General features: G+C 48.7%; 8 non-coding genes across 8 annotated transcripts; 4 read left to right on the forward strand and 4 right to left on the reverse strand.

Annotated features, from left to right (window-relative positions):
* Nucleotides 1-1,442: 1,442 nt before the first annotated feature.
* Nucleotides 1,443-1,516, reverse strand: TRNAI-AAU (transfer RNA isoleucine (anticodon AAU)). The gene has a single exon. It is a non-coding gene; the product is annotated as a tRNA-Ile (tRNA).
* Nucleotides 1,517-3,589: 2,073 nt separating this feature from the next.
* TRNAT-AGU (transfer RNA threonine (anticodon AGU)) lies at nt 3,590-3,663 on the forward strand. Its single transcript has one exon. It is a non-coding gene; the product is annotated as a tRNA-Thr (tRNA).
* A 3,450-nt stretch (nt 3,664-7,113) lies between these two features.
* On the forward strand, nt 7,114-7,186 carry TRNAV-AAC (transfer RNA valine (anticodon AAC)). The gene has a single exon. It is a non-coding gene; the product is annotated as a tRNA-Val (tRNA).
* Nucleotides 7,187-8,786: 1,600 nt separating this feature from the next.
* TRNAS-CGA (transfer RNA serine (anticodon CGA)) lies at nt 8,787-8,868 on the forward strand. Its single transcript has one exon. It is a non-coding gene; the product is annotated as a tRNA-Ser (tRNA).
* Nucleotides 8,869-9,675: 807 nt separating this feature from the next.
* On the forward strand, nt 9,676-9,748 carry TRNAR-ACG (transfer RNA arginine (anticodon ACG)). Its single transcript has one exon. It is a non-coding gene; the product is annotated as a tRNA-Arg (tRNA).
* Nucleotides 9,749-11,137: 1,389 nt separating this feature from the next.
* Nucleotides 11,138-11,211, reverse strand: TRNAI-AAU (transfer RNA isoleucine (anticodon AAU)). Its single transcript has one exon. It is a non-coding gene; the product is annotated as a tRNA-Ile (tRNA).
* A 2,404-nt stretch (nt 11,212-13,615) lies between these two features.
* TRNAF-GAA (transfer RNA phenylalanine (anticodon GAA)) lies at nt 13,616-13,688 on the reverse strand. The gene has a single exon. It is a non-coding gene; the product is annotated as a tRNA-Phe (tRNA).
* Nucleotides 13,689-23,550: 9,862 nt separating this feature from the next.
* Nucleotides 23,551-23,644, reverse strand: TRNAI-UAU (transfer RNA isoleucine (anticodon UAU)). The gene is made up of 2 exons: nt 23,607-23,644; nt 23,551-23,586 (listed from the first exon to the last, which is right to left on the reverse strand). It is a non-coding gene; the product is annotated as a tRNA-Ile (tRNA).
* Between the last annotated feature and the right edge of the window lie 3,474 nt (nt 23,645-27,118).

Raw genomic sequence — 27,118 nt, forward strand, 5'->3', positions numbered from 1 at the left:
AACTAAACATGGTTCATAACTCCACCATCTAAAGGGAATGACTATTTAGCACATTTAATAATGTCCTGAGACATGTGTGAAACATTCTTATTGCTTCTTTAGTTTTAAAGTTTTAAAAAACATATATGTCACACTTACAGAAGAAAAAAAAAAGCAAAAGTAATACAAAGAACTCCTATATACTCTTCATCCAATTTCAACAATTGGGAACACATTTTCCACGTTTGCCCCTTGTCTTACGTTACCCATTTCCCCCCAAACCACATGAGAGTTAGTCGCAGGATAGTTTTAAAGAGATCATAGTCATGCACACACAGTCTTTCGGACTCCAGTCTGTCACTTCATATTTCCTTCACATCTTTTCATGAAGGACAACACAGTGCCATACTGGAGTGAAAGATCGATACACATTTGTCAAAATTGTAATTTTGTTCGATAATTGAGCAGCTTAGAAGTGCCTATTCAAGTCTCTAAATGTAATATGGCTTGAGAAAGAAAGCGCTTTGTTCACATTAGAGAAAATTAAGGATATCATCTCCACTACCTCCTTCCCTGTGTTGGAAAACCCGACACTTTGTATGATGTTGAGAAATTTCTAGATTCAACTCCTGGCTGGCAGGACCAACTCATTTGAAAATAAGCTTTAATTTTTGACTGTGTACAAAGTGGAGAGTGCAATTCGAAATACTCAAGATATACTAAGAGAAAAGTGCAAGGGCAAACAATGGGTAAATGATTATGAATCTTTTGCGGGGAAAAGAAGAAAAAATAATAATAAATACAAATATTTATATCTATGAAAACCAGTAAGGATAAATGAGAAGTTAAGAACAGAGTTGACCTACAGAAGGTGATGGTGAGAAGTGGGCTAAGGAAGAATACCGCTGAAAGGGAAACGTTTGCATTTATCTTTTTAAAGTTTCTTTCTTCAAAACCATCAATGTATGTATCATTAACGCAAAAACAGAAACCTCAAATAACGTTTGAAGTTATGTAACCCTTTCATGTCAGAATAAGTGTGAGAGTGTAGGAAACAGAGATCTTTGTCAATCCTTACTATTAAAGTTTTGGAAATTTTTTCTCATTTTGTACTCCTTTTTGTCTTTTAGACTGAACCGGGGAATGCAGAATGACCCACGGTGAGTGGTAGGAAGGGCGATTCCACAACTGGTTTTCAGAGGAAAAAAATAATTCAGGTTTTTCTCCTCCCAGAAGAGTTTCGTCACAGGAAAACAAAGCCCTCTGCTCTGTCGCCCCCGCTAGTGTGCGAGAGCGCGGGGGGCCGAGACAGGTGCAGGGCACCGGCAAGCTGGGGGCGGGGACTGTGCCCACCTTGGGGGCCAGCACCGCAGCAAAGAAGTCCGGAGACTCGCTCACCCAGCAAAGCCCGCACCCAGAGGGTGCGCAGGCCCGCGGGTACCCTCCACGTGTAGCGCAAAAGCTGGCCCGTACGGGGATCGAACCCGCGACCTTGGCGTTATTAGCACCACGCTCTAACCAACTGAGCTAACCGGCCAGGACACGTGCCGGCTTTTTCCCACGGTAAACGGCACTCAACCAGCATTGCTTCCTCGAGGCTAATCTCGGGAAGAAGAGAGGATCGCTCCTATTCCTCGCGTCCTTCCCGTCTGGAGGGGCCGAGGGGGGAGAAGGGAGGGGGGAAAGCTCCATATTCGGCCTCAAGGGATCGGGCTTCTTCCGGGAAAACCCGAGAAGATTCAGGCCAACGTCAGGGAGCGGGATCCGGGCGCCTCGGCGCTCCCGGGGACCGTCGAGACAGGCCGGCTCCGCCCGGACCCTGGGGACGCCGCACCTCGGGCCCCGCGCAGCGCCGCGCGGAGTCCGCCCCTCAGTGTCGCCGAGCTGGAGCTGCAGTGTGGCTCCCGGACGCGTGGTGGCGCCCGAGAGCGGGGCTGGGGTCTGCGGGGCCGCTGACCCACCGGGACCCGGAGCGCGACCTGAGCCCCCGAACCCAGCCGGAGGGAAGGGGGAGGCGGGGCGCGTCCTGGGCCCGGGAGCAGCGCCGGGGCTGAAACCGGAGGAGGAGCCGAGGCCCCGGTCGGGCGACTCCGGAGGAAGGAGGGAAACCTCGGAGCAGGTGCGCCCTTCCCAGCACGGCCTGATGCACCTGCCGGGACGCGCCCACGCGCGAGGGGCCGGCAGGGGGCGCGGGGCGCGGAGTCCTGCCATCCTCCGCTCTCTGCTAGGTCCCGCTTCCCCCTGGCTTCCCACCACGGCGCTTTCTAAGCCAGGGGTACTAATATTTTCAGAAGTTCATCGGTCTGTGCACATTCTCAAAGCCTTCTTTCCCCTCCATTTATAAGTACCTGTGAGCACGTGTATGTATTACATGGGCTTCTCTCGGTTATGCACTATAGTATGTAAGGTGTTTAGGACTTGATATGCGCTGTTTCTCCCTAGAAATGAGAACCATATTCTTTGACCAGCTAACTTTGCCTTTTATTTCCTAACTTTCCATTTCAAGTATTTGCGTTTAATATCATACATATAAATCATTCTTCTGGCCATTTAGCACTCTTTTGGCAACTTTGTATACCGTTTGAAGCAACTAGCAGGTATCTTCATGTTTTTTGTTGTTATTCTGTGGTGAGAATTCTGAAAGTTTGTAGAGTAGAAGATTAATATTATTATCATTCTTGTTTTCCTGGGGCACTTGCTATGGTAAATGATTTCTGAAAGTCTGGACCCCATTCAGACTTCACTTTGACCTCTAGAGACCAAAGTATGCATCAGTCATTACTTGCCTTTTGTCAAGGGTCAGTTCCCTGGGAAACGCTCTGAGTTCATGGGGAACGCTCTCAGAATCAGTAAATACGAGAGGGTGAGGGAAGTGGGATTGGGAAGAGGCAGAAGCTGAGCTGCGTGTAGTTTAACAGAGGCCTCAAGCTGATGCCTCAGGGGGATTTGAGCTTGGAATGGCGCTTCAGGAATGTTCTGCGTTGAGGCAGAGGGGAGTGGGGGAAAGACTTGTACTCTAACATCACCCAGTCTTGGATGGGAGCACCCCTCGAAGGTGGGTGTAACTTTGAGCAAGGTGCCTCTTCTGCGGAGGAAGTTCCCAGAGACCAACCCAGCCGTGAGTGAACCATGGGCAGTCAACATCTGTGAGTGGAGAAAGGAGTGCCAGCATTTTGGAGGGCCATCTGACAGGTGCAAACAAATCCTCACAGTTCTTTCAGAGCCATGTGTCAGACACGTGCTAATCTTTGACCAGTGACCTCTCCTTTTCCACACTAATAGAGGAGAGAGCAGGTGTGGTTAAGAGAAGAGGATGATTAGTAGAAAGTCAACTCATTTTTCCTTTAGGGTTCAACAAAGGTCTGTGTCCCCAACAGACTTCAGTGGGTCTAGTGGTGTCCACCTTGAAACAATGATCCAAAAAGAGACAATCATTTCAATCCAGGCCCTCTGTTCATCCTTCCAAGAGAACGTTCTTCTTTGGTTTTGACTGAGACATGTCTGTTCTTTCATTTCTGAAACATCTGGTGAACTAGTTACTAAGTTCATTACAGTTGAGGTGTGTGAAATCATACTGAAATAATATGTAACTTATGGGCCTACTGTACCTGGCTCCGTGGCTTAGCTGGTTAAAGCGCCTGTCTAGTAAACAGGAGATCCTGGGTTCGAATCCCAGCGGGGCCTGTGCCTCAGCTTTCTTTCTGGCTTTTGTGATTTAACCTCCCATGTTTTCTCCAGGTGGGTAGGTAGCAACTTGAATTTACCTGGGGGAATACTCACGCCTTTGAGACGCATATCCTATACATCGTAAGAGTAATTTAAAGACCCAGAATATTTGTTGTAGGGGTGATGTATCAGGAAAAGGCAAGGAGCCTCACCTAGCCTAGCTGAGGTTTGCCCCTCTGCCCTGCCATTTGAGATCAAGTGCCAGAGATTCAACCGCTGTGAAAACACCCTTTCAGATATTCTTTGTATTACTAAGAAATTACTGATGACTAAGAAAGGATTAATCAACTTTCCTGTTGATTTTTGACCATCAGGAAAGGCAAAGGTGTTAGAAGACTAATATTTTATTAAAACTCCTTAAAGTGGATTTGAATCTAATGGACTCCATGAGAGTTGAGTGGTTAACAGTACTAGAAAATAAAAGGTAGTTCCTCTATAAGATAATTTTAATCAAGTCCTGAACATTCAAAATTGTGTCTTTGCTGAAGAGAGTTCTAACTAAATACCATTTATTTCCTGACATAAGTTATTCTTTATTCAAACCTCCTCCCCTATTAAATGTTCTCTGGCTTGGGATCCTCAAACAGACAGCTGTCTTCTGCGCTCTTACAGGAGGCATATGGTGTTGTTTTAGGTCAGCTGTGCGCTTCTTTCTTCTTCGTGTTCAGGTATTCGTTGCTAAAATTGGGCACTGGAGAGGTTGGTGAATTCATCTGAATGAAATGTCCACTAAAAGGTGAAAGGTAAAGTATGGCGATGATGAAAAGTGTTGGAGAAAGGGAAATGATTGGGAAGTACGTCCAGCTTTCACCAGGAAAGCTTAGGTGTGAAATGAATGTGATAATGACCACCCTGTAGATAATTACTTGCACAAATCATTACTCAGCAGACTCAGCTGAGATCTTCTGGATTCATCCGTCCCTGTTCCCTGGTGTCACACTTTCTTCTCTGTGTTGGTATTGTTTAATGCTGAGTCTGTGTCTACAATTCCACATAAACAGCACATCAAACTTAGGAGTGTCGAACACTCTCAGACGGTTAAGTTTTAAGTTCTTGAGCCTTGTACCTATACCATGATTACACCTGGAAAAAATCTCAAGCACCTTGGCGCTTTCCAGGGCTGATGTCCCCAGCGCTGACCCATTGCAGAATCTCTGGAGGTGATCCTTCATCCTTTAGAATTTCTTCATCAACTCTAAACATCTTGGCGGCCTGCCTGGAGCTGATCTCCCCAAATATCCACATCCAAAACAGATCTCGCCCAAGCTTGAAACTCATTATTTCCATCTGCACTTAGATTTCACATAGGCACTATTAGCACAATGCGCCCTAAACTCAACTGACATCAATCCCATTGGAAACCTGTGGTTAAAATTAACCTCGATTCCTCCCACTGCCTTTCCCACCATGAAGTCACCACAAAGTCTTGTTGATTGTGCCTTCAACATGCATGAGATGTCCTTGCCATCTGTCCTTCTATTGGTCCCTCTTTGGGTCTTCAACGTCTCTTAGCTGTCCCTGTCTTCCAGATTGGCCATCGAAAGCCATTCTCGACACACCAAAGTCTCTGTCTTAAAATACAAGACATCACTTCCTTCTTAAAATTTCCCAATTTTAACCCTCTCTTCTTTTTCTAATAGATGCATGTAAACCTGTATAGTTTCCACTAAGTATTGTCCTAGTTGCTTTTAGTTAGAATTACCTTCTGGTTTCCATTATACTTTGACTTTGACTTGTGGCTTATATAGAAGTGTCATGCTGAAGTTTCCCTATATCTGGGCATTTTCTACTTTTTTGTTACTGACTTCCTGTTTAATTCTGTTGTCAGAAAATATCTGAAGGTTTATTTTAGTCCTTTAAAAATTTGGGGGACTTGTTCGATGGCCCTGTTTGGGTGAATTTTTCAGGTGCACCTGAAAATAATGTGTATTCTGCAAGAGTTAGGCGTAGTGTCTTAAAAGTGCTAATTAGGTTAAATTGCTAAGTTACTAGCCATGGCCTAAATCTTCTATACCCTACTCATTTCCCCTTTTCTTTCAGCTTCTCACCAGCTACTCCAAGGGGTCTTTTAAATCACCAACCATAGTCGTGGTTGTTCTATCTCTTATTTTAATTTTCTCAGTTTCGCTCCATCCAAGAATTAATAAGTGTCCTTGGTGAATTGATCATTTAATTGTTGTTGAATGTTCCTCTTTAACCTTGGTCTTGCTTTTTACCTTCAGGTCTACTCTGTCTGATATTCATATGGCCACACCAGCTTTCTAATGCCTAGTGATTTCAAGGGAAGCTTTCCTCGTCACTCTACCTTCAACCTGTCATCATTAGTCATCTTGCGCGTCTCTTGTAAGCAGGGAACAGTTGGCTCCGGTTTTTCTTATTTTGCTATTCTGCCAGCCGATCTCTGCCACTTAATTACGTGTTTATCCCACTCACACGATATGAAGTTATTTATATTTGGATTTAAGTCCATCGTCAAGTTATTTTTTTGTCCATTTGTCCCCCCTTTTTATGTTCCTCTTTTTCTGTGTTTCTTTGAATGAAGAGTTATTATTCCATTTAACCTTTGTTTAACCTAAAATGTATTATCTTTTCTCTCCACCTCCTTTTTAAGATTTTTTAAATCTTTGGTTTCCAAGCATTTCAATATAATTTAGGCGGTTATGATTTCCCTTATGATTATCCTGGCTGTCATTTGCTGGGCTTCTTGAATCAATGAAGTGATGTGACTTTTATTTTTTCATTGAGCTGTATCCTTAAGATTAGTGCATTTTAATAGTGTAAAGTACACCTTGATTTTTTTTTTTTTTAAGGAAATCTTCACTGATGACGTCTACACTCCAAGAATTAAAGCTTAGGCTCCAACCTGTCTCATCACATTCAGATTAAATTATACCTTCCCCTCTGTGGAAGGCACACACCTCATCGTCTCTGGTCTGGCCCACATATTCCCATGTAATCTCATTTCTTTCCATGCCCTCCTTCAAATCCTTGGATATCCACCGACCTGCCTCCTGACCTCCCCGCGCCCCCCCCGCCACGCCTCCATCCCCGCCCACCCACCATTCCCCGCCTCCCAAGATCATGCCCACTCCACTCAGTTCCCAATGACAAGACCCCCCTTTCTGACGTCTCTGCATCATGCTTCATAGTCTTTTCATCTATGAAGTCTCAGATCAAGGGTCATTTTCTGTAGAAAGCCTTCATGGGCACTGGGGTAGTTTCCAATTTTTTTGGCTAGACAGGCTTCTCTGAACATTATGGTAGATACCTTTGGTGAACGCATTTCTCCTGGGAATCTTTAATCCTTTAATCTTTTCCCTTTAATCTTGTAAAGGGAAAATTCCCCTACGAAAAAGACCTGGGGGCATCAAGAAATATTTACTTTTACCAAGCTGTTCCCAGCACGGGGTTTCCGTAGTGTAGTGGTTATCACGTTCGCCTAACACGCGAAAGGTCCCCGGTTCGAAACCGGGCGGAAACAGCCGCTGGGCCCTCGTTTTGCTCCTGAGCCTACATCCTTTTAGACGTGAACCTGCACTTCCTTTCTGGGGTCTCAGACTTAAAAACACACGCGAACATTTGCTACACCCAAATACGTCAGTTTAGTATAAGGATGATCTTGAACTGAGAGCAACTGAGAAAAAGCAAACAGGAAGAGCCCTCTGTCCTCCTGTGTGCCTGAAACAGGACATAAGTGTCCCTTGGTGAAGGTTCCCCCCCACCCCCCATGTCCTGCCAGAGAGAGAACCACCCCGATGACTGGAGGTAGGAAGTCAGCGCCAAGAGGAGCCTGAGGAGATGAACTGCGAACCAACCCCGTCTTCCATTCTTTCCCCGCTGTTTTCTTTCCCACAACCGTTGCCCCTTGGAGCCCACGCTCCCCTTTTCTTGGTCTACCCGCTTCCCTACAATGTATCACCCTTTGCTAAAATGGCATAAAAGCTTTCCAGTCTAACTGCTTCTTTGGGTTCTCACTTCTTTTACGTGAAGCCTTCACGCCTGTAAAATTAAAATAAGAAAAAAAAATCAACATCAACAAAATTTGTAAACCTTTTCTCCGGTTCATCTGTCTTTTGTCAGTTGGATTCGCAGGCCCCAGCCCCCAGCCTCAGAGAAGAGAGGGAACATTCTTCTTCCCTACATATGGAAATTGTGAACATCGGGGCTTTGGGAATTTGAAGAAAATACACGCATATCCAAAAGGATGTGAAGGAATAAGCGTGTAATGGGGAGCCAGGAGTACTCACGTTTCAACACACGGTCCCATGGTCCCATGAACTAACTCACATGGTCCCACACAAAATAAATAAGTTACACAGTGTGTTGCAGTGGTTATGAGTGACATGGGGGAAAATAAAGCAGAGAATGAGGAGAAGCACTGGAAAGAGGGGAGGTGAAAGTTTCAGGTGTGAGTTTCAGGTGTTATTTGAGGAAACACCTGCAGTAGTTAAGGGGCTGGGACTGGGCAGGGTAAGCACGGGACAGCGAGGAGCCTGATGCTTACAGCGAAGAACAAGGCTGAGAGCGACTGCAGCCAGGTGAGCAGGGGTGCAGGGTGACACCCGAGGTCTTCAGGGGCCCGGAAACTCAGGTGGGGACTTGGGCGCTTACTCTGATGAAAGGAGGAGACGCCACTGAGTTGTGAGCACAGCTGGGCCATCAAGAGGAGCAGGTTCAGAAAGATCCTGAACTGGCTGGCTGCTCATGATGGAGTGTTCGGTGAGGGCTGGAAAGGCCGGATGCGGGACCCGTTAGGAGATGCAGCATATTCCGTGTTAGACGTGCAGGTGCTGTGCACCAGGCTGCTAGCAGCTGGGCGGTGAGAGCGTTTTCGGATCTAGATGCTTCTGAGGGCAGAGGGAAAGAGAATTCCCGCACCTGTGTGGAATGAAAGAATAATTGAAGTCAGGCGTGTTGCCAAGATTTTTGCCTAAATATCTGAAAAGTTGAAAGAGCCATGAAGTTGAAGAAGGTTTTGAGGGGACCCTCCGGCATCAGCCGCCCCTATCTCTTCTGCCACGCCACCGGGTCAATGACAGACCCTTGTCTTCAGTCCAGCGAGTGAGGCCTTCTCCACGGGGGCTGTGATGGCCGAGTGGTTAAGGCGTTGGACTCGAAATCCAATGGGGTCTCCCCGCGCAGGTTCAAATCCTGCTCACAGCGTTGCAGCTTTTTGGTGAGGGTCCCAACCGGCCCCCTCCCTTCAGCCACGGTCCCAATTTATAACCCTGAATGTTTGAGGTGCCTGGGCCACCAGCCCGGTGTGACTTCCACCCTCCCCTTCCCTGGTCTGGGCGCCTGAGAACCTCCAGATTTCCACATCTCCACCGTCCATGCCGAGATCCGGCCTTGGAGAGCTCAAAAACACGGGCTGCCTGATCATGAGGCTGTGAAATCTGACGAACGCCTGCTCACGCTGGCGACTATTCTGCCTCCCTCGAAGAGCCAAGTACAATTTAAGCCAATTTTGTGTTTGTTAGTAAATGAGTTCCTGGTTTCCAAGTTTCTCCGTCAAGTGCGAATCTTAAAATGTATACTTCCACTGAATTCTCGCCTCCTTATTGCATCTGGTGTTTCTTGCAGTCTGTGGGCGACGTCTGCGGGCGGGGCGGTGAGGAGGAGCCCCAAAGCCAGGCACCAGTATAAGCTGGAGTGAAGACAGAGTCCAGAGGGAACGTGAACCCTGCGTCCGTGGAGATTTGTTCAAGCAAAAGCCAAACCAAAACGAAGCAAAGCAAACAGCCCCGAAGCGCCAAACAAGTGTCCCATGGGGACAGTCAGAGAAGTGCAGGTTGCCCTCTGTCTTCAATGAAAACATTTTATGTAAATGTGTTCTGCAAGCAAGTCATAAAATCAATTATGCTTTCCCAGAATTGGTACAGATTTTGTTCCTAGTCAACCACTTCCTCGTCTGGTGTGAATTGTGTAAAGTAACGAAAATACTGACACTGAGGCCACCTGAGCAAGCGCGGGCCAGTGGCGCAATGGATAACGCGTCTGACTACGGATCAGAAGATTCTAGGTTCGACTCCTGGCTGGCTCGTCGGGCTCGCTTTTTTCTCTTCATGCTTTCTAGGTACCTATAAAAAAAAGAAAAAGAAAAAAGAAAGATTGAAACAATCCTCAAAGTCCTCCGAACACATTTTCCTGGAACATGATCCTTCACCCTCGCGATGCTATGCCACATCGGCTGTGGGTTGAGTCTGAAAGAGACGCGTCAGAAGCATCGAAGGAACGATCCTCTAAGCTTTTTCTTCCTTCATCTCTTGAACTTGAGACAGGAGATTGGCCGAAAAAGACCGTTAGAAGGAAGGTTTTAAAATCAAAGAAGCTCTAAAAAATAAAAGCTGTTCTTCCAGTATCTTTTCCACCCACATTTTTCCCCGTGGGAAAGAAAGGTCCTCACCCCAGAGGTCTCTCCTGCGAGCTGCTTCCTCCCACGGCTACCAGCCAAGAAAGGGAACCCCTCCTGGGGAACCCCTCAAGGAAGGTTGGGCTGTGGGGACACGGGTGCGAGCGGCTCTTTGCCTCAGTGGGGCCCCTTAGAGCTTGGCCCTGACGGCCGGCCGCAGTCGCCACTCCTCCCCGACATGTCCCCACGTGCCCGGCCAGGCCATCGTGGGGACAGACGCCCCCGCCCCCGAGGGACGAAGAGCCGACAGGAATCCCTTCTTTTACAAAAGTAAACTGCAGGAGAAGATGAGGAAGACCTGGGAGGTGGCAGCTCCCGGGGGTGGGGGTGGGGTGGGGAGGGGGCTCTCAACAGACCTGCCTCCTCCCTGTGCGTCGGGGCCCAGCATAGAGGCTGGGGGGGAATCACTGCCAAGTGGGGGAAATTCTTCAAACCAGCCCAGAAGATCATCCTCATATCATACGTGGACCGATTTCCCAATGTGTAGCCTGTCTCCTCGCTCGGCGTGGCAGGTGAATTGCGGTCAGCGCGTGCGCCTTGGCGGGCGGGGACGGAACCGAAGAAAGCGGGTGCAGCCTCGCCGGGGGCCCGCAGGTGCAGGGGCGGAGACCCGACCGGAGCAAAGCCCGTGTGTCGCTGCCCCAGCCAACCGAGTCACCGCCAACCTCCGCCTGCCTCCTTTTCTCTCTAGCAGCTTCTCTTACGCGCCCGGATAATACCGTCTCCTGGAGTTTCACCGAAAACCGAGCAGGCACATTGCTACAACTGTCCTTGACGCCCCTCTTTCCTAAAACACAGCCGCCTCGTTCCCACGCCACTCCCTCGGGTTGCTTCAGGAAACTCTTCGCAGCGGGTGTAGTTACTTTTAATTAAGAACAAGCGAAGCGAAGCGAAGATACATAGCCTTCTTGTTGGGAAGAGGAAGGTCTGAACTTCTGATTCTGATTAGCGGCGATTTGGGGTCCGACGAGTGAGTTGGCCAAGTCCACGCGCCAGGAAGGCCAAAAAGGTCACCCTGCGTGGCCCGTACGGGGATCGAACCCGCGACCTTGGCGTTATTAGCACCACGCTCTAACCAGCTGAGCTAACCGGCCACCCGACGGGGGACGCTTTCTAAAAGAATAAGTTCATCTACAGTTTTGTTTGCCTAAAACTAAGGGGAATTTCTTCTTTTTCTTCTCTCGCTTCTAAGGACCATTTTGAACTGTATCCATAGCCTGTAATGAGAAGTCTACACTCTCAGTTCTTCGGATTTGGACTAGGAAATCCACGGAGAGACTTGTGCAGACGCTGGGGCCAGCCTATTTGTGGAGAGAGCACCAAGACGGGATTTTCGGTTGTGGTGAAGGGAGTGTCCCCTTTTTAGAGGCGAGTCGGTAGCTCCGGATCACACGTCGCCAACTTCTCTCCCAGGACTTGTACCTTAGTGACGCGTCCAGTTCAGGTCGGTTCCAGACAAGGAAACGCAGACGAGCGCGAGGCAGGAAAGGCGCTGTGCCCCGGGGTCTCTGAAGCCCCGCAGACACCTGCCCCGACGTCATGAGCCGGGACGGCGGCCCCCAGCAGCACGGGTCACCACCGTGAGTTGTCCTGTTCGGGAGCGGGAGAGCAGGGCCGCGGAGGTTTGCAGAGGGCGAGGGGCAGGCGGCGCCCGGCTGTTAATTCTCCGCCGACGGCACCTGCTGGCTGTCCCTCGGATCGCGGCGTGCGAGCGGGGGGACCCCCGGAGTCAGCCAGCTGCGCGCTGGGCGTCCCACGAGCCTCCTGGCCGGTCCCCCGAAGACAGGTTGAAGGTGTTCCCGGCGTGAGTTACTCCCCACGTATTTGTCGAACTTTCGTGCTGAGAATACTTTTCCGAGAATACTTTTATTTAAAGCTAAGAGAATCAACAGGTGATGACGACTGTTGGGTTCAAAGCCGACGCTGGCGCAGGACAGAAGCACGCGCCTCCAGGGTCCGCTCTGGAAGTGTCCAGGGTCGACGGGTAGAGACTGGGGGCCCAGGGCTCCCGAGTCCCCGAGGTGGCCTCCGCGGTCTGCGTCCTCCTCGTCGTCGCGGGGAGCCGCGCGCCCCACCGCGACCTGACCCCGGGGTCCGCACGGCAGCCGCGCCCCCCAACCGCGTCCCGGGCTCCGGGCTCGGCAGGCAAAGCCGCCGCGACGCACGTCGCTGGTTTCCGGGCCTTGAAACGCCGAAGGGATTACCCTGGACTCCTTCCTCCGGGAAGAACGGAGTTTCCAGGGCGGCCCGGCCCCCTGACTTTTCCGACCCCGCCCTTGGGTCTCCGGGACCACCGCGGGCCCCGCACTCGCTCCCCTGCAGACCCAGCCCCTCCCAGCTGGGGAAACCTAGGGTGCGGGTCAGCTGTCCTCACCCCATCTCGGTCACCTGCCCACGTGGACCGAAGGTCCCACGTCCACAACTGTATTTTTCCGTGCCTGCTTTTAAGTGAAATCTTGCGTGTGAACGTAGTGATTCCGGATCAGAAGAGGGGCTCGTGAAAAGACCCCCTTTAACATAATGGTATAGAACGAATCCATTGATCCTAGCCTCTACCCTCAGATCGTCCTCGGAGACCACCAGAGCGCTCGTCTGCTTCCTTCCCCCCCCCCCCCACAATATCCTACCCCTAGTCAAGCGTTCCTTTAACGTCCCCACCTACACCCTCGGCCATATATTGTAGCGTGTGCAGCAAATGTCTTGTAAGAGAATTTCACACGATGCGCGTTATGTTCCAGATTAGATTCCGTTAAGTATCCAGCACTGCCTTGGGAAAAATGATAGATCAATGTTCACAATTCCTGTGCTATTTTATAGCATATATATACTCACGTATAATCTTAATAAATACTAGTAAAATTCAGTTCATGTGGGGGGGGGAGAGGGGAAAGTGGGTGGTGGGCATGGAGGAGGGCACTTGTTGGGATGAGCACTGGGCGTTGTACGGAAGCCAATTTGACAACAAATTATATTTTAAAAAATAAACCGAGCTTCTTTAAAAATAAATTCAATTTGTGTTTAAACTATCATTCTCGCCTTTCTGCACAGTAAAATGACGCACTAGGACTGTCCCTAGAGCTGAAAACCAAAATGCTGTATCAAGTAAGCAAAACTTCTCACAAGATTCAAAGTGCTGACCATGTAAGGACCCTAAGTGAAAGCAGAAACAGAGGTAATTAAGGGAAGAACTCAAAGTGCTCATGCCCTGATTCTTATAGATGCATTTAATAACACCCCAGTGCTCTGAAAAAGGCACTGAGCTCTCTTTACCTGAAGGAACTGGAGGAACTTAGTGTATAGATGTAGAATTGCGTTTTGCCAGAGTTTACCAGAGCCCTTTCCAATAAAGTAAGGGTAAATGTATGCGGCTCCTTTCCACATAAATGGTGCTGTGGACTGAACTTGTTTGAGGGCGACTGACATTTGCTATGAGTTCACGGTTTCCGAGGCCCATCAGTAATAGGAAAGTCAACATTTGCAAAAGGGGCGCGGGACGCTTGCCGAGACCCGGGATCGAACCAGGGACCTTTAGATCTTCAGTCTAACGCTCTCCCAACTGAGCTATCTCGGCGAGCCCTGAGAGCGTTTCTTGTCAATTACTCCTTAAATAAGCTTTTCTGAACAGCCTGTTTGCTTTTTAGGATGATACGTTTCAGGAAAGTCAGTAAATTTTTTGTGTTGTTTTCTGAAAATGTAACTCAAAAATAATCTTCTGAAAATGTTACATTTTGCCTATTTCAAAACTAATCCTACGGAAAAAGAAATCAGACGGGGGGGGTGACTATACATACAGTAATACAATACTGTATGTTAACTATACGAAAAAAAAGTTAAACAAATTTACACAATGTGTGACCATATTTAAGGTTTCCTGAGTATTGTAGGAAGAACAAAAAAAAAGGTGATAAAGAAAATTTTGTACTGGGTTTCTAATGTATGAATTAGATAGCCGTGGGAGTGTAGGGATTCAAAGCTTCCTGTGGAAGAATTCAAGAAAACACCATTTGGGGTAATTTCTAGTTTGAACCCCCCCAATTTTTTTTTTCTTTTTTTCAACATTTTTTATTTATTTTTTGGGACAGAGAGAGACAGAGCATGAACGGGGGAGGGGCAGAGAGAGAGGGAGACACAGAATCGGAAACAGGCTCCAGGCTCCGAGCCATCAGCCCAGAGCCTGACGCGGGGCTCGAACTCACGGACCGCGAGATCGTGACCTGGCTGAAGTCGGACGCTTAACCGACTGCGCCACCCAGGCGCCCCTCCCCCCCAATTTTTTTATTCTTTCAGTTGTTTTTATTCCTTTCCCCTTTCATTTTACGAAAGTATAAATTACATAGCGTAAAGTATGCAAATCTTAAGTGCACAGCTTGATGATTTTTACAAGCACACACCCTGTGTAAGCACCTGAGCACTGTCAGACTCCCTCTCATTTGCTGTCCTCCCAAAGTCAGCCACTGGTCCGGGCTCTCACTGTATGTGCTGTCCTTTACTGTGTCTTCATACACATTAAAACAAATTGAATCTGCATCCTTATGTCTGGTTTCTTTCACTCGATATTGTCTTTGAGATTCATCTGTGTTTTTATCTGTGAAGACAGTTTGTTCCTTTACATCAACTTCCATTTGGTTACACCACAATTCACGGGTTCATTCTAATGCTGATGATGGCATTTGGTTTCCAGTTCTAGGTTACAAAAGCCACTGAACCATCTTGTGCATGGTTTCAGGTGAACATAAGCACTCATTCATCATATAAATAGATAGATACATACAGAGATAGATACATAGACAGATACAAAGGTATATGGATAGATACATTGATAAATACCTAGATTCATAAATACACAGATAGAATATGAAATTGCTGGGTCACAGGATATATGTATGTTTAACTTTATTAGATGTTGCTAAACAGTTTTCCAAAATGCACGTATTAAGTGTATATACTCTTAACAGCGATGTGTGAGGCTTCTGGTTACTTCATAGACTAGCCAGTACCGGATATTGTCAGCCATTCTAATTTTGGCTATTCAGGCCAGGATGTCGTGCAGTTTCTTTGTGATTTTCACTTGTATTTTTTTTTGATGACTAATGATATTAATTATTAACAGAGAGGAGAATAAGATATTTTTGGTGTTTGTATTGTTTAAAATAGTTACACTATGGGGGTATCTGTTATTTGGATAACTGAAAAAAATACTAATTTAGCATACCCTGTATCAAAAATTATATGAGCAACTTGCAGTCAACAAACCCCACCTCCTATATAATGCAAAACATCATCATAGTATTTAAGCGCAGACAAGCCCAAACACAAATCTTTCCTCTTTTGCCCAAACCTGCTGGTAAGACCAAACACAGACCCTTCCCCTGTCACTCCTCGCCAAGTTCTTGTCCTTTGTGACATGAGTGATTGACTAAGATGAGAACTGTTTGTCCCTCTGTCCCCCCACCCCCACCCCCCGTTCAATGATTCGAGAAAGACTCACGGGACTCAGCATATAGGTGTCCTCATAGCTATGATTTATCACAGCAAAAGTCAGCAAAGGAAAAAGGCACCAGGCGCAAAGTCTGGGGGAAACCAGGGGCGAGTCAGAGAGGACAGGCTTAATTCCCACAGCCAAAAATTGTGACAAGACATGGAAAATGTCCACCAGGGAAGTTCGTTAGAGACCCGGTGCCCAAATACTTGGGGGTGGGGGGAGACTGCCTAGCGTATATCAAAACTGCAGACCCAGGAAGAAGGCAGGTGTTCGGCAGAACTGTATGCTTTGCATGAACAGCTCAGGCACAGTGAGGCGCTCCTGCCATTTGGGAAACGGTCGGAATCTCTTAAAATCTAAGTTCCCGGATGCCAGCCACAGGCCCATCCTGCAAGCAGGCCCTTCTAAGGACAGCAGTCCCAGGCCTGCTGTGTGAACTCTGTACAATCCCCTTGAAAGTAGCCAGACACACAACTGAGCACTTCCCACTCATCTGATTGAAACTTCCCCAATTGCTAAACGATTCCACACAACCTCATGTGGACGCTGTGTATATTCCCTATAAAAGTCTAAGGCAAACCACCCTGCAGAGAACACCACCATCCCGCATTCTGGGGCACTCTCCCGATCACGAGGGCCTAAAGAAAGTCGGTGTCCTCATCTATCTGGCTTTTGTCTTTGGCCGTTTGGTGTCCTGGGTCACACGGGAGTAAAAGCCCACCTGGGACACCCGTCTTATCCACCGAGACGCTGAGGGCTCCCAGCCTGCTGTCGTCCTTTCCTGACGGCGGCTCTGGGATCGATCCCAGTGAGACCACCTGCTGATACAGGTGCTCCAGACATTCGTCTGGGGCAGCTCAGTAAGAATCTAATTTTGCTTCTTTGTTTGACAGTTATTTTGCTCTGGCTTTTCACCTTGATATTATGGGTAACTCTAAATGCACCCCAAACCCCCTTCAAAAGCTCCCGCCATTACCTGCTTTGGCACAACGGTGACATTTCAGTTCATTTCCTCCCCCAAATGGCAGAATTTAACTCCTACGACTATCTGTTTTTAGTATGCCCTTGATTATGTAAGATAACAAAGTCTTTCCACCTTTGACACAGCTACGGTTATTTATAATGGCATTACCTTCTATGTTGACTTTTCAAAATAGGCTATATTTCAGGGCATTTCTAGGTTTACAAAAAAAATTGTGCAGAAAGTTCAGGGAGTTCCCAGATTCCCTATTCCCCCAAGTTCAGAGTTTCTTCTCTTAGTAGCATCTTGCATTAGTATGATACATTTGTTACAATGGATAAACCAAGAGTGATACATTGTTGGCAGCCAAGGTCCATAGTTTCCTAGGATTTACTCTTTGTGTTGTACAGGCCCATACGTTTTGAAACATGCAGTGGTTGAATGAGGCAGCCACTGCGATGTAGGCGTTAGGCTGCTCTTGACCTTCTGATGACATGTCACAAGGAGGGTCGTCGGCCTCCAGACCTCAGCTGACCGCGGGCAGCGGAAACTGTCAAAAGTGGAACCACGTGTACGGAGGGATTACCGCACAGACAGTCCCCACTTATGATGGTTCCGTTTACGTTGGTGCAAGAGCCATACACATTCAGGAGGAAGCTGACTTTGGATTTCGATCTTTTTCCAGGCTGTGATGTAGGTGGGGTCCTCTCTCGTGATGCTGGGAAGCATCACGACCATTCTGACCCCGTTCTGCTGGTCACTTTCAGCACAGCATTGAGTGAATTACATGAGACATTCAACACTTTAGTATAAAATAAGCTGGGTGTTAGATGATTTTGCCCAACTGTAGGCTGATGGGAGCATTCTGAACACATGTGAGGCAAGCGAAACTGATGTCCTGTAGGAAGTGCGTTAAATGCATTTGTAACTTACATTTTCCATTTATGATGGGTTTAGCAGGACGTAACCCCACTGCAAGTCAAGGACATCCGTATTTGTAAACATTTTCCACTCATTTCCCTTGTTCTTTGTTTTGTTAGTTGTCTCCCGCTCCGTTTCCACCTTCTGGGGCTTACTTGAGCATTGGCTGTGATTCCACCTTCTGTGATTCTCACGGACTGTGATCAGTGACCGTGATTCCCTCTGCCGCTCTCCTTCCTCTCCAGGTTTTGGGTTACCAGCTCGCCCTGTGACCTCAATATCCTGATACATCTAGGGAGAATTATTGATTTTCAGCTTTTCTCTTGTGGTGAGCATGAGAGTGATGGCTCCCAAACTGTTTACATGTTGGAGCAGAAACTGAAAGTCCCCTGTGTTTACCTTTAAGATCTTATTGTCACTTGGTTAAATAGGGAGCCAAGTATTAACTTGCGAACCTATTTAATTAGGTGTTACTACCTGGAAACTTTTGACATTTTTTTCTCCTCGCTTCAACTCCTGACGCAGTTTGCACCTAACACTGACTGAGATTTCCCAGAGGGCTCCTAGAGAATCAGCCACGATTTGCTCCTTAATATTGTAAAAAGAGGGTGTTAGAAATAATTAAGCTTATTCCCTATGTTACTATTGATCCGTTTCATGGGAAGCACTGTCAGATCGGGGGAGATTTCTACCTGACTCCTCTACCTGGAGCTGGCCAAACAGCAAAGTGTGAGGGCACAGTCCCCAGGCTTCTTTCACTTCTGACACGTATTTGCAAGTTTTCGTTCTGCAAAACACCATTGGGCTCGATAATTTGCTAAAAGGGGTCCCGGAGCTCATCAGAGCTATTATACTCATTGGTTACAGTGTATTAAAGGGAAAGGACACAAATTAAAATCAGCCAAAAGGAGACACACATCCAGCAGACTCTGGCAGAGTTCCAAATGAAATTGCTGTCATCCTCAGGATAAGCGATCGTTCTGCATCGACATGTGACGATGCACAGAGTATTTATTGTTAGCTCAGGAAGTTCACCTGAGTTTCTGTGCCCAGAGTTTTTATCGGGCTTTATTGTACAGGCATAAGTGATCGATTACGCATGTGCTTGAACTCACTCTCCAGGCTGCCTGAGAGCATGACCTAAAGCCCCCACCCTAGATCACATGGTTGGTCTTTCTGACATAGCTGTGGTATGTGGCCAGACCCATCCTAAAATATATACACAGTAAAACCTGGGGTTGCAAGTATCTTGTTCCGCAAACGTTTCACAAGACAAGCAAACGTTTCTGATAAATTTTCACTTGATACATGAGCGATGTCTTGCAAAACGAGTCGTACGTGACGCCGAACGTCAGGTGATCACAACTGAGCCAATGGTTTTGAAGTTCGCTTGAATATACAAATATTCAATATTTGCAATGAAGTGCTTTAGATCACAAGCATGTTTCTGAAATGAATTAGGCTCACAGACCAAGGTTTCACTGCTACTTTTGGGTATGACATAGATTAGCTTCCAATATCTGAAGCAAAGGACAGACCTCTCTGGCCGTTTTCACTACCTGGGAAGGGGTGGGGTCCTCTCCACATGTTCACCTCAAATGGTATCTGGCAAAGAAGAGAATGTAAGTCACTCTAGCTTTTGAGGAAACTAACAACATTGGTAAAACAAAGAAAATTGTCAACTTTTCGTGTTTATGGGCCCTGCTTCTGGGCTCCCAGGGAAGCCATGCTTTAACATTTACCAAGGTCAAAATGACTCAGCAAAACCTCAAAGCAGGGGCTCTATTTCTGCCTTGAACACACACGGTACATCTGCTTTATTTAAAAAAATAATAATAACCAAAAAGGAGCATTCCTAACATAAAGATAAGAAAAGTTTCAAAACCTCCCTGGTTCCTGTAAGATTAAAGTCACGCGGCGTTGCACATACTAAAAATGTAAGATAAAGTCTAACTTTCTAGAGTGTTCTTCATCATGATGATTTGTAACATTAAAATTTTTTTAATGTTTATTTATTTTTGAGAGAAAGAGACAGAGCATGAGTAGGGGAGGGGCAGAGAGAGAGGGAGACACAGAATCTGAAACAGGCTCCAGGCTCTGAGCTGTCAGCACAGAGCCTGACAGGGCTTGAATCCATGAACCAGGAGACCCTGACCTGAGCCAAAGTCTGGCGCTTAACTGAATGAGCCACCCAGGCGCCCCCATAACTTTTTTAAATGTGAAAAACATATATAACTGCACCAAATGTTCCTTCCTAAGAGCTCTCTCTTCTTTGCAAGGTTTGTGTATCCCAGGCACCTGAACTAACTTGTGCTCAAATGAAACTCTTTTCCTTTCTCTTTAAAGATTTTTAGAAAGCTTATTCAATTTGCGTCCACAACGTAAAGCAACAGCCTGTGCTCGGGGACCTGGGGGCTGGGAGATAGAACCAGGGAGGACCTTGATACTCACAAATATTCAGAGCCAAGGAAATGTGTTATCTAGGCAAAATAAATAAATAAATAAAAATTCACAAAATTGTTACATGAACCATAACTTGGATGTGACAGAGGACACAAGACTGGGCCATATTTAAGTTATGGATAAAATCACTTACAGGGCTTTTTAAGGATATGGATCTTTTCAGTTTGCACCAGAAATAGAAATGGAAACTGGGGAGAAATAAGCAAATAGTAAAGACACCCAGGGGTCAAAATTGTGAGAAAGTTTCTTGTTCAACTATTTAAAATTCTATCACTCCATAAATAGTCACAAAATTTTACTGGACACAATGAAGAGGGAAATTTTTGAAGTAGAATATTTAGCTGTTTCCTCTTCTTCTTCTCCTCCTCCTCCTCCTCCTCCTCCTCCTCCCCCACCTTCTTTTTAATTTTAGAGAGAGTGCACACAGGCTGGGGAAAGGGGCAGAGGGAGAGAGAGAATCTTAAGCAGCCTCCATGCCCTGTGCCCAGTGTGGAACCCAACATGGGGCCCAACACGGGCTGGATCCCACGACCCCAGGATCATGACCTGAGCCCAAATGAAGAGTCGGACCCTCAATCGACTGAGCCACCCAGGCGCCCCTATGTGGCCTTTTCTGATGGCACACGAGGTCTCACGGTGGCTAAAACAAACTCATTACCAGTTCTATTTCTCAGCCAAGCGTGTAAATCAATCCTCATTTGGTGGAAGTGTGTGTCAACTCTACAAAAACCTCGAGTTATAGTGTTTAAAATATCTGATATTTTCACCTGGAACAGCCAACAGAAACCCCTTTTTTTTTTCCTTCTCATCATTCCCATCCAAACCACCTTACTTTTTCCTCCTTCCTTTTTTATCTTCCTTTTCTCTTCAAAGTTCTGCATTCTTCTCCTGTACCATTTTGAGACTCTATAGATATTTTTGAGCATTTTGAGCACTTTTGAGCAAAAAGTCATGGTAATTGCCCTTAATAAGCAAACTCGTAGGAAAGACGGCTGTATATGTAAACACATCTTTTTTTACCATGAGATAAATGTGAATTCAGCACTACAAATTATCTATTAGGAAGAGGGAAGAAACCATCAGGTCTGTTTCCGGGCCACGAAGAAGGAGCAGGAATCTGGCACATGGACCAGATGAAGAGAATCTCATAGGCAGGGGAATAGAGAGAGACGTTAGGAGGTGAGGTGGAATCAAGAAGACCGCGTAACAGACAAATACGAGGAATCAAACATGAGTCTCGGCCACAGACATCAGCACAGCGCGATGCCAAGTAGAAGAGGTCGAACCAAAACCCCACAAGTTGTAGGATCTCACTTACACGAAATTCTAGAAGAGGCAACCGGATGGCAGTGGAGAGCAGGTGAGTGGTGGCCAGGGGGGCATGCAGGGGAAGTAGGCTACACCAGGGAAGGAGGAGATGCTGGGGGAAGGCGCTGCTCCCCGTCGACGGTGGTGGAGTTTACCCCTGAGATACGATCGTCCTGCTGGGCAGAGTAAAGCCTCCGTGAAGATGTCCACACCACCACCCCCAGATCCTGGGAATGTGCTGCCTCACACGGCAAACGGAATTTTGCAGATGTGCCTAAATTCAGGATCTTAAAATAGGGAGATTATCCTGGATTATCCAGGGGCTCCAATACAATCATAAGGGTCCTTAAAAGATGGAAGAGGAGAAACATTAGAGTCAGGAAAGGAGAGGTGACCACAGAAGCAGCGATCAGGGTCATTCAGTGGCTGGCTCTGGAGATGGAATGGCCCAGGGCCAAGGCGCCGGCGGGCTCTAGAAGGCTGAAAGCCGAGCAGGCAAGAAGAAGGATGCTTCCCCAGAACTTCCAGGAGGTCCCAGCCTGGCCGGCAGCCTGATCTCAGGGCAGTGAGAGCCACCGTGGACTCGCGGCCTAAGGAGCTGCAACGCAATGATCCTGCGCTCTTTTAAGCCACTAAGTTGGTGAGAATCTCACGAAAAAGGCGTTGCTAGAAAACTGCATGGCTGTCTTCTGTTTTGAACAACCCGCGGCAGTGCTCTAAAATCAAGCCTCGGAAGCCAGGGACAGCCCAGCCTCGGACAGCACGCGGGAGAGCCCTGGGGACACTGCTCTGTGCCTCTGGGATTCTGCTTCCACACCGTCTCCTCGAACATCCTTTGGCCTCGGTCCTAACCGGTACCGTATATAACATCATGTCACGTATTAGCTTTTCAAAAATTATCGAAGAGGCTCTTCTGTGGAAAAATACACCGCAGTGAGCTTCTGGGGACATCCCACAGCTAGGCCGCGTGTTTGTTCTTCCCTGGGCCTGGGCAGGACTTCCGCGGTGGAGACCTGAGACTTGCTTCCTTGCTTCCTTCAGGCCTCTGCCTACAGGCCACTGGCTTAGTGAGCCTTCCGTCACAACCCTACACGATACAGCACTCCCAGCACATACTCCGGTGCCTCCTGTCCCTTGTCGCCTTTGTTTTTCTCCAGGAAACATTCCGCCACTCTGTCTACTTGGATGTTTATTTTTAATCGGTCACTGCGGATTCCTCCCTCCTAGAACTCAGCATCCAGAGCACAGAGGCTTCATCTTTTTGCTTCAGTGGGTATCCTCAGCACGAGGCACGGACCCAGTAAAACCGCAGGCATTCCATATATGTTAAATGACCGCCTTTGAAGTAAAGAGCCCAGGAGAGGGAGTGGGTTTAAGGCTGATAATTTTCCCACGCGTCGATGTTACAGACCCGATGGGGTTAAGGTCAGAACAGCGCAGAGGTCAGCAGGATGCTGGGCTCTGGGTTCAAACGAGAGGGCTGGGTGCGACAGAAAGGGTAGACCTCGGTTCTTAGGGAGAGGCTGTAATCAAGGGAACGAATGCCACACAAAGAATGCGTATATCCTTAGCCGATAGCCGCTTATCCTTAAAGCGGAGGACGGAACTGTAGGGAATGTCGTATTTAAGGAACAGAAGAGCAGGAGGCCCTGAGACAGAATAAATCCAGGACAGCCTGGACAAAGAAACAGGCAACCTTGAATCACTTATTTCAGACACAGCGTCAGAATGAGAGCAGCTCTGCAAACAGGCCTTGTCTGTTTATTTTCTGATGAAATTAGGAAGAAGTACGTACCCAGCCACCTGTGCCCGGTGCCTCACTGCTGGAGGCCGGCCTAGGCGACTCAAATCCCACGAAGATGTCACAGGTGGAATCCGGCCACCAGACGGCGCCCTGCGGCTTCAGAACTAAGATGCGGGAGCGCCCCCCCCCCCCGCCCCCATCCGCACCCCCGGAGCTGACAGCAGACAGCACGCCCCGGCGCTCCGCTCCCCCGCCCACTTCCCAAAGAGCTGCGGAATCCTTTAAGGAAAGGAGCGGGGAAAGGATGGGGCCTCCTCCGCCGATATGCAATGGCTGTGAGGCCCCCTGACCCGGGAGAAGCGCCTTTGCCTGGATAAATTCAATTTGCCTCCTCTGGTGTGTGGTTTCGTCCCGTTCGAAAACTACCAAATGCCCTCCATATCCGCGGTCTCGCCACGGAAAACAACACAAGCTCCCTCCAGCGCTTTGTCCGGAGGAGGAGGGGAAAACGCACCCGAAGAAAAGGAGTGTGAAACCGCAAAGGGAAGAAAACATGCTCCAGGTGAGGCTCGAACTCACAACCTCGGCATCACCCGCACATATACTGCTGTATAAGTACCGCGCGCTAACCGATTGCGCCACTGGAGCATGCTTTCCCCGCACCGCCAGCGCGCGCTCTACAGAGCCTGGGGCCGACGCGCGGGCGCGCGGACGCGCGGGGACCCGCCCGCACCCGCCGCCCCGCCGCGAGCCGACGCACGCCGCCGTCCCGGCGCCTGCCCCTCCCCCCCGGGACGGGCGCGCGCTCCGCCCTCCCGGCTCCGCCCCCTCCCCCCCCCACCTCCCCCCGCGGGGCGGGGCCGGTGTCCGCGGGCGGGAGCCGTGGGGCCGCCCCGCCCGCAGCTCCGAGAGGCTCCCACCGCGCCCGGGGCGCCGACGAGCCGCGTCCCCGGCCCCGGCTCCGCGCGCCCCCTGGAGTCCGCGCCCGCCGCCTCCTCGCGAGCCCGGGTCCCAGCCCGCCGCTCCGGCAGCCCCCGCGGGAACCGCTGGAGTCGAGACCCCTCCTCGCTCCTGCTGCGCGTCACGGCGGCCAAGGCCCGGTCCACACACCCCCACCCCATCCCTCCACCCCCCTCCTCCACACTCCCACTCCCACCCCATCCCTCCACCCCCCCTCCTCCACCCCCCACCCTCCACCCCCCTTCCTTCACACTCCCACCCCCATCCTCACCCTGCTCCTCCCCCCACCCCTCCAACCCCCCCACCTCAACACCCCCTTCAACACCCCAACCCCACCGCACCTCCACACACCCCCAAACCCCTCCACCCCCCACCCCCCCTCCTCCACCCCGCTGGGTCTTGCAGGTTCCTGGCCGTTTGCCTGGCTGTTTGTGACGTCATGCCCACCCACAACCCTCGTCCCCTCCATGTGGCCTTTAATCATAAAAGCCCCTTGTGTGCATTGGTCTGCTGGCTTATTCGTTTGATTTGGGCCCGCGGAAATTGCAACCATTAAAGTGGAAGTACACACAAGATACGAGACCTTTTTGCTTTCATGGAATAATTCCTGTGCAGGAGAAGCGGAATCGTTTAAAGAGGAGAATAGCCTGCCCAGTATTCTTGACCACACACTGCCTCACAGTCGGGGCTGAGAGGAATAGACCGGGGACCAGGTTCCTCCTCCCAGACACACGCACGGCGGGGAAGGGGAGCGCAGACCATCGCTGGGCCGCTGTCATTCCCCGTGTGTGACACCTGAACACGAGAGGTGAGAAGCAACACTAGATCTTCGGTAGATGACCCTCAACCGGAGAAGTCCTCCCCCGCCCCGCCCCCAACCCCCTCCATGGCCTCCAGAGACCAAGTTGGCCTGACCTCTAGAGACCATCCCATCTGAACAGCAGCCGTCGGCAGGCACTGTTCTACGGCCGCGCGTAAATCCCAGGGCAGCGTCCATGGGCCCGTGTCCCGGATCCGGATCCAGATAAGAGCCCGCATCTTGGGAATTACTGTTCTTAAGGCGTGGAAACTTACAAGACTTGGGGCGCCACCGGATCTTAAGCTGATTTTCATCAGAGAAGCCAAATCTGTGACACAACATAGGCCTTAAAGCATAAAATCGTGTGCGTGGGGAAAAGCAGGAAGCTAAATGCTTAGAATCGTCAATGGTAAAAAAAATAATAATAATAATAACCGTCTTCTGATCTCCACCTTCTGTCATGTGGAAGGCTGGCCGGTCTGGACGACATCATGGGCTCCCCACCAGCCGCTGACATCAGCTGCAGTTTCACAGTGGGGGCACCAGCGGGAGGGAGGTCAGAGAGGACACGGAGGTGGGGGTATCTATCTCTCTGCACTCCTTTCTGGGCCTCACCTCCGTCTAGGTCATCCAAGTGGACCTTTCCTTCATCTCCAATAATGGCTTCTTCCCTGCTGCTTCAGGCCCTAGGGATGCTAACCACCCGTCAGCAGTAGCTGTGTTCTCTGTCCTTCCCCTCAACCTGCCCACACCTTTGTCAAATAGCCTGTTTATGAACCCCTTCTAAGACTATCCATTGTGAAGGTTCCCTCCGCACCTGAGTTCCTGCGTGATTGGAGCCGTGATATAAATGGCAGTGTTCGGAATGACTGGCCGTGGTTTGGGAGGTAGTGTGTGATATTATGTTTTGAAGGGGGGGGGCACCGACGTGGAAATAGGCATATTGTTGTGATTGATGGGGTTCAGAACATGCTAGCTTAAAATATGGCAAGTTGGCAAATCAACTATTTCAAGCGGAAGGAGCTTGAGAAAATGTGAGAAGCAGGAAGGTCACTCTGACCCGCCCCCTGCTCATCTGCCCTGAAGCAGGTCATAAAACTCCTGTGTCAGAGGTACCCTGAGGAAAACAGCATCCTTATCTCCAAAGACAAAGAAAGGGACCCCGGGACCCCGGCCTGTCACGGGTCTGCAGGCTCGTCCATTCTTCATCAAGCTCGGCGTAAAAATAATCAGGCTTAACCCTGCCTTCAGGTCTTATTTCCTTATGAAGGCTCCTGGATCACGTACACCTTATGTCAAATAAACTTGTGTGCTTTCCTCCTGTGAATCTGCCTTTGTCGGTTTAATTTTGAGAGCCGGCCAGGGACCCTACGAGGGTCAAGGAAAACCTTTTTCCCTCCCTTGCATAATAGCAATACAAATAAAGGGCAACCACTGGGTCTTTAACCCACTTTTCAAGAAGACAATGGACATATGGTAGCAACTGAAATGTCCCATTAAAGTCATTTCAGCCAGGGGTGCCTGGGTGGCGCAGTCGGTTAAGCGTCCGACTTCAGCCAGGTCACGATCTCGCGGTCCGTGAGTTTGAGCCCCGCGTCAGGCTCTGGGCTGATGGCTTGCAGCCTGGAGCCTGTTTCCGATTCTGTGTCTCCCTCTCTCTCTGCCCCTCCCCCGTTCATGCTCTGTCTCTCTCTGTCCCAAAAATAAATAAAAAATGTTGAAAAAAAAAAAAAAAAAGTCATCTCAGCCAGTAACTCTAGGAAAGACTCAAATTCTGTCTCAAAAAGATGATGCTATAGAGTCCATGATTCAAGGTCCTCATTATTCTGCCTCTGCCAGAGGCAGATGTGGCTGGACTTCATTTGCCATTTGAGAAAAGTGGTGTCTTTTTATAACCCGGGGAAAATGCCATTTACCTTTGGGTGTATCTTCTCCTCACAAGTCTTTAAGACCATATTAATAATGCGGAAATGTTGAAATAGCATTGGAAACACCTCAGAGCCTGGCTGCTATGTGCTTTGGGGGCACAAAACATTCCAACCCCTCTGAATCTGTATTTTTACAATAGTGGTTCTTCCCCCTGAAGGAACTGGAAAATTGCCTAGCACCATACCCACGAACAGTCCTCACCCTCAGAGACTGAGTTTATTGGTTTGGGATAGATCCCCAAAATCAACATTTTTAAAAAGCTCCTAGTTGATCCTAATAACTATAAACCCTCCCTGTCTCTAAATCTAAGAAAATAAATAAAAATAGGAGAAAGTGTTTGGATCCCTAGCAAGTATTCAAAGCGGAGAAAAGGCTAAAGTTATATGTCCATTTTTTAAAGGTCACCCGAAGAATGAACAGTTACGAGCACCAAT

Source organism: Neofelis nebulosa, chromosome 6 (assembly GCF_028018385.1).
Source record: "Neofelis nebulosa isolate mNeoNeb1 chromosome 6, mNeoNeb1.pri, whole genome shotgun sequence".
In the NCBI taxonomy this organism is placed as follows: domain Eukaryota; kingdom Metazoa; phylum Chordata; class Mammalia; order Carnivora; family Felidae; genus Neofelis; species Neofelis nebulosa.